Raw genomic sequence first — 6,710 nt, forward strand, 5'->3', positions numbered from 1 at the left:
CTTATGACCATGGACAGGTGGGGGATAATTAAGGGTGTGCAAAAATCAAACCGAATCAAAAAAAGTATTATTGGTTTATTGGTATTGGGTTAATAGTTATTTAATAGTTTTATAAAAAATAATTATTGAGTTTATCAGTTCAGTATTGATTTTTTAATATTGGGTTATTGGATAAATCATTAATACTAGAATAGTTTACTATTTTAATTTTTACTCATACATAAATATTAAAGTATCAAACAAAAAATATTAATATAATCACTATATCAGATTATCAGTATCCTACACAATTCATAGTGTGAACTGTATTTACCCTTTAGGCGTTAGTATTAATTTAGGTTCACAATATCAAAATTTAAAGATACAGTTTGCAACGACAACAGAAAGATTAGGTCATCGCTAGGGTTGTGAATCATGAGTGAAATAATAATTATCTAGCCACGCCTCGCGAGTGTTGTTAAGACGTATAGCCTGAAGTATCTCTTGAGAAATTGTGGCTTGTATCCATGACAAACAATGGAGTCAAGTTGGACCCATTGTTGAAAAACAAGATTAACAGTCGAAGTTCCGTTCTCCATGGTGAGAGTAGGTTCTGGACATGGATGACTTCCATCAATGAAGCCGTAGACACTATGTCCTTTAAACATGGGAAGAAATAATTCTCGCCAAAGCATGTAGTTTGTAATCAAGAGTGATAGGAATCAAGTTTTTGATGTTGGAAATCGAAACAACGAAATTTGGAATAGGAGGTGCAACAGGAATAGTAGCCATGGAAGAGGAAGAAGAGGTTTGAGTATCGAGAGATCGATGTATATGATGATACATGAAACAATGACTATCTTGATGGATGCATTAAACAATTACAACAAGTATTTATAATATGTAAATATGATACAAAAGACTAAATTATCCTTCTAGCTATACAAATATATTTTTCAATGAGTACTCAAAACAACAACATCTGACTTGCTTGTTTCGTCGTATGCCTGTATCGCGTCAAATTGTTGAAAAAGTCGTCTATTTATTTTAAAAGCATTTTCTTAATTATTGATTAAATAGAAAACCGAACCGTTAAAACTAAAAAATGAAAAACCGAAAATCGGATAACAAATATCTTATTGATTTGATTATCAGTTTAGCATATTTCCAGAGATGATTAATTTCAGAATCAGGCAAAAGAACACGAAAGAGCTAATATGGGATCCTCCGTGAAGGATCTTTTTGTATGTACTATCAGGAACATGTTTTTGCTCCCCTGACTTCATCTGGTTTAGGATAATCTGATATCCTTCATATCTGAGTTGGGAGGAGTAATTCACTGCTTGTAACCTCCCTCAGATTATCCTGTAACTTTTTGTTGGAAGATGAATATAATGCAACTTTTTGAAATAAAATAAAATAAAATTCGAAACAGATAACAACCTAACCGATGGATGTATATTTTATTTGGTTTAATTTGGTTTTAATAATTTTAAAATTAATTAAATTGATTTAATTTTAATTTTGATCAAAAACCGATCCAAACCGACACGTGAATAGTAGCTAACCCAAGGAAAGTGTACAATATTTCCTAATAGTGACAAGTTCAAATATATAATGGACCAAGTCCCTACTTCTGCTTCTGGGCCGGCTCAACTCTTTGGGCTAATTCAGATCCATTGGGCTAAATCCAGATCCATTGGGCAATAAGGTTGTTTACCAACGTTTCAAATGAAATGGGAGACTTTTCAAATCCATAAATATTTAAGTAATACTGAAACACACATATTAAAATGGAAACTTACATAAATATTAAAATTGGCTAAATTGGAGGCGTATGCGTCTGGAATGTTTTTCAAGAAAAAAAATAATTTTATTTTTTAAATTTCAAATCTAAATCTATTCCAAATAGGTTCAAATTTGAAACATAAATTTCATATATCATAAAGAACCATCCTAATCATCCATTTGTTAAAACAATAACAAATCTAACAAACTCATTCCACATCATTTTAATTTTTTAATGTATGTATTTGTTTTATCATCAATTTGTTAAAACAATAACATATCTAACAAACTCATTTCACATTATTTTAATTTTTTAATGTATGTATTTGTTTTAATCATGCACGGATATCGTTATTTATGCAATATTTTCATTTTTTTTCTTCTTAATTTATGTGATAATGTCATTATTTGAAGAGTAAAATACTTTCTTATTTTATTACGATTTTCTTAAGCTCTTATATTTTGAGTTATAAACTGTATTGATTTATATCTTATTCCTCTTAATTTATGTGGTGGTAGCTGGTACCATGAATTTTTTTTTTAAAAAAGAAAATTTTAAAAAATTGTTGTTTTAAAACTTAATAGAAAATGATATGATTATAGATCATTTCATTAAAAATAAAGTAAGAAATTTTAAATTACTTTATCAAAAAATAAATAGTTTAAAATTAAATTATTTTAAAATATATAAAAAAAATATAAAATTCTTTTTAGAAAACTATTTTTTTTTCATTCACATTTCAATTATATTAAATTTAATGTATAAAACTTGAACGATATATGTCAAAATTCACACATATAAATTAGATGATTGGGTTCTCGTACTTCCCTCCTCCTTTTGAGAATCTTTCCATTAATTTTCATGTAAGCATTACACGATTGACATATATATTCTTCTATTGAGGAACAACATAAGTGCGTAGCCTATTATAATAAGAACCAAGTAATTAAGATAGATTACAGAATTATATTGAAGGTAAAAATATAATATTTTTATGTTTTCTCTTTTCGGCTAATTCATGCACATATATAGATGGTTTTTACATTAACTATTAGAAAATAAGAAATTAGCAACAAAAATTTGTAGCACAACAAAAATTCCATGCCAATTTCATTTAGTTGTGGATTAGTGATGAATTACAAGAAAAATCAATTAGTTAGGAGTTTTTTAGCAATGAATTAACTAGGCATTATTGATAAATCAATTTCATATTTTCTATTAGTGTATAGCCCTATTTAGGGGTGTACATATACCGAATTGGTTCGGATTTGTTACAAACCAAACCAAACCATTTGTGTCGGGTTATTAAATCTATAAACCAAACCAAACCAATACAAGTCGGGTTTTTCAATATTAATTTTTCTCGGATTTTTCGGGTTTTTCGAGTTTTTCGGGGTTTTCGGGTTTTTTATAGACGGAGGCAAAACAAAGTTTTAACTTTATAATATAACTAAAATGTCAAATAGCCATAATGAACCCAAATGTTCACCACTTCTGCCAATTAACTTAATCACACATAAATAAAAACTAATATAGTTTCTTCCATAAAATTAAGCAACTACAGCTTTAGACAAAATGATATGTTAGATGTCACAAAAACAAAAATCCACCTTAGAGTTTGAGTATACTCTAAATCATCTAAACTATTACAACTGAAGTTGCTTCATCTCTCAATTAAACTCAATAAACATAATATTGGAAGCAATCTGCATATCTGGTTCTATTTTCTTATCTGCAAAATAAAAAGTTAAGTCAAATATAGCTCTAGAGGAGATATAAAGGTTTCCAAAGGTGCATCATGAATAAATGCCAGCCAATTCATAACTAAAAAAAAATGAGCTTTACAAAACAACTTTTTGTAGAAGAAGTCTTTAACTTTTGTAAAAGAATAGTGTAATCAATTAACATACCAATTCTCACACAGATGGTGCATCGTGAATGAAATTGGCTAATTAATTTTCAAAGGTGAGTCTCGATACTCTGCAAGAAAAATGAATAAATTAATAACAAAAATAAGAAAAAAAAAACAAATCTGTAACACTTTAATAACACATTAAGGTCTAAAGTACAAGGCAAACCGAAAATTCTTATTAGTTAATTGATTGACTAGGTACAGGAATATATTGTAGACAGTGCAATATTTTATCAAAGTTTCTCAAGTTTAAAAGGACCAACTTACGGGGAAAAAGCAATTTACTTACCAAAAACTGTATGATGCCTGCAGCATGTAGGAGCCTATTTAGTAATCTGCTGATTATTTGATGAATTTAGCTTCAGAATAATAACAAGGTTTGGTCATTGTGCAGAAAAACAAGAGTCTAATATCATGAAGTATTGCCAGTATGGAACTATTTGCAGTAGCACTAAGGCAGTAGCAAAGTATGGAACTATCTGCAGTAGCACTAAGGCAGTAGCAAAGTTATACCAGTATGGAACTATTTGTCTGCTTTCCTTATGATGCATCTATGTACAAGAGATGCAAATAAACTATGATTTGAATAAATCAATAAACCAATTAACAATGTACTAAGCAATGTCAAAGTTATAGAATAAACAATAAACCAATTAACAATACCTTCATCAACTTGCTCGATGTTCTGGACTTCTTCTAAACTGTCGTGAAAATTGTATTCTTTAGAAGGTGATCGTAGCCATTATTGAGACAATTTCTGTATATAACAAAAAAAAGGTTATAATTTGTAATAGATGTTTAAGATACAACTAAGAACTAACATAGATGAATGAAACTATTTCTAAGATATTACAACAGATAATAAGGCAGCACAACAAATAGAGTAACAGCACAATAACAACTTAGTATATAAGGAATGCTGCAGGTTTCATCATGCCAGATTTCAAACAAGGCATCACCAAGGCATCCAAACTTACAACAGACTATGACCAAACTACAGCAGACTATGACCAAACTACAGCAGGGTCAGAGATGCAGGGTGTTTTGCAACCTGAGGACCTACACCAAGGCATCCAAACTTTGCAGGATTGCAGTATATATTATTTTGACAAGGCCCAAGAAGTTTCAGCTCAAACGGATAATTGGAGACGTTAGGCGAGCGACCTTGAAACAATCAGTTGTCTTAAGCCTAAAGAGAGAGAAATTTGCTATTTGGAACCTCAAACTTGGGTAAAAAGCCTTCAAATCTTGCAAGGCTAAAGAAAAGGATATATATGCAAACCTCATGAAGTTTCAACTCAAACGGGTAATTGGAGACGTTAGTCGGGCGACTTGGAAAAAACTAACTGGCTCTAAAGCACTGTCTGAGGTCCTTTCTTTTTTACTAGATTGTGCAAGTCCTTTCTTGCTTGGGTTTGTTTGTTGTATTGTTGCAGGTTGCTGGAGTGATACATCAACATGCCTTAACAATAACTGCATAGAAGACATCACAGATACAACCACCAAATCAAACACCTCAACTAAGAGGACCTCACATGGCCATTTCTGGTTATCTTGTTTGGTTGGATGCTTGTATTTTGTTAATGGTCTATGTGTAGGCACAATAGCATCTAGGACACCTTGGAAAATAGAAGGCAATAATATGGAGACATCACCCTGCCATGCTAGGACTCCACCAATACATCAGCCCTCCACCCAAGACAACTTCCCTTTTGAAATACCTGCAGCAACAAACATGCACCACAAGCCCCCTGCAGCTCCTTGCTTTTTTATTTGTTATTTGCAGGCACATATTTACTCTAAGAAGCTGACCAATTTTTTTTTGGAAGCAACAAGGAGCTGCATACATCAACATCTAGCACACAAGGAACAGTTATAGCAGCAAATAACAGTTTATAGCAGAAGAAACCTAACTTCAACATTGAATTTTAATTAGCAACTAACTATATTGATGTCAAACTTTAGCAACAATAATTGACTAACAAAACCCAAATCGAGAAAGCTGGGGACAACTATTAATAGAAACCAAAAGAACAGTCTCTGAAGCTCGACTTATCCGATCATTTCAGAAGTTGATCAAATATGTATCAACCCATATTATGTATACCATAGCATATGGAAATCCATGGATATCCACCATAACTCGCCTCCCCACCCTAACACAAGCGCCTCCAAACATTTGATGGCTTTAGGCCCCAATAAATAAGCGCCTCCAAAGAACCAAAAATCCTCCAAATTCAGTTCGCTCAAATACGAAAACATACAGAAGATGCACAAAAAAGGAAATGAATTCGACCGATTAAACGAAGAACCAAAAGAACTGAGCAGACAAAAGATGAAGGAGATATATACCTACTTAAACATTCATAAAAGAGACAACAAGAGGAACTGATTGTTGCTAATTTGAGAGGAAAGCAAAAGAGGGTCGGCGAATATTGTTGAGAGAGGGAAGAAAAATGGAAAGGAAGCTAGGGTTGTGAAAGAGGAGCATATGCTCTCCTCTTTATCTGATTGTTTTGGTCTTTTGGACCTTTGGGTCTTTTGAAAAGATTTTGGGCTTCATCTTCATTTTTTTGGGCCTGTTTTACATATTAATTAGTTGGGCTCAAGTCTAAATCTAGACAGAAAATCAGAAATTATGAAAGAAACTTAAAAATAATATTTATAAATTATATTTTAATAAATATTTTTATGTATTATATAATTTAAAAATAATATATCTATACTCGGGTCGGTTTGGGTTCGGTTTGACTTTTTTTAGTTAAAACCAAACCAACCCTATAATGGTCGGGTTTTTTTTCCGAACACCAAACCAAATCAAACCAAACCACTAGTCGGGTTTTTTTTCCGGTTTGGTTCGGTTTGTCGGTTTGGTGCGGTTTATCGGTTTGCCCTGTACAGCCCTAGCCCTATTACACATATTATTGTGTAGTGTTAGAATTATACATCATGATAATAAACTATATATATATATAACAATATATTAAAAATATATTAATATTAGAATTATACTATATCATGATCCTAAAT

At 31.5% G+C, this 6,710-nt stretch overlaps 1 long non-coding RNA gene across 1 annotated transcript; it reads right to left on the bottom strand.

Annotated features, from left to right (window-relative positions):
- Window positions 1-3,412: 3,412 nt before the first annotated feature.
- LOC129884793 (uncharacterized) lies at window positions 3,413-4,424 on the bottom strand. The gene is made up of 3 exons (XR_008765982.1): window positions 4,344-4,424; window positions 3,679-3,748; window positions 3,413-3,500 (listed from the first exon to the last, which is right to left on the bottom strand). It is a non-coding gene; the product is annotated as an uncharacterized LOC129884793 (long non-coding RNA).
- Between the last annotated feature and the right edge of the window lie 2,286 nt (window positions 4,425-6,710).

The sequence above is a fragment of the Solanum dulcamara genome, chromosome 4 (genome assembly GCF_947179165.1).
Source record: "Solanum dulcamara chromosome 4, daSolDulc1.2, whole genome shotgun sequence".
Classification (NCBI taxonomy): Eukaryota; Viridiplantae; Streptophyta; class Magnoliopsida; order Solanales; family Solanaceae; genus Solanum; species Solanum dulcamara.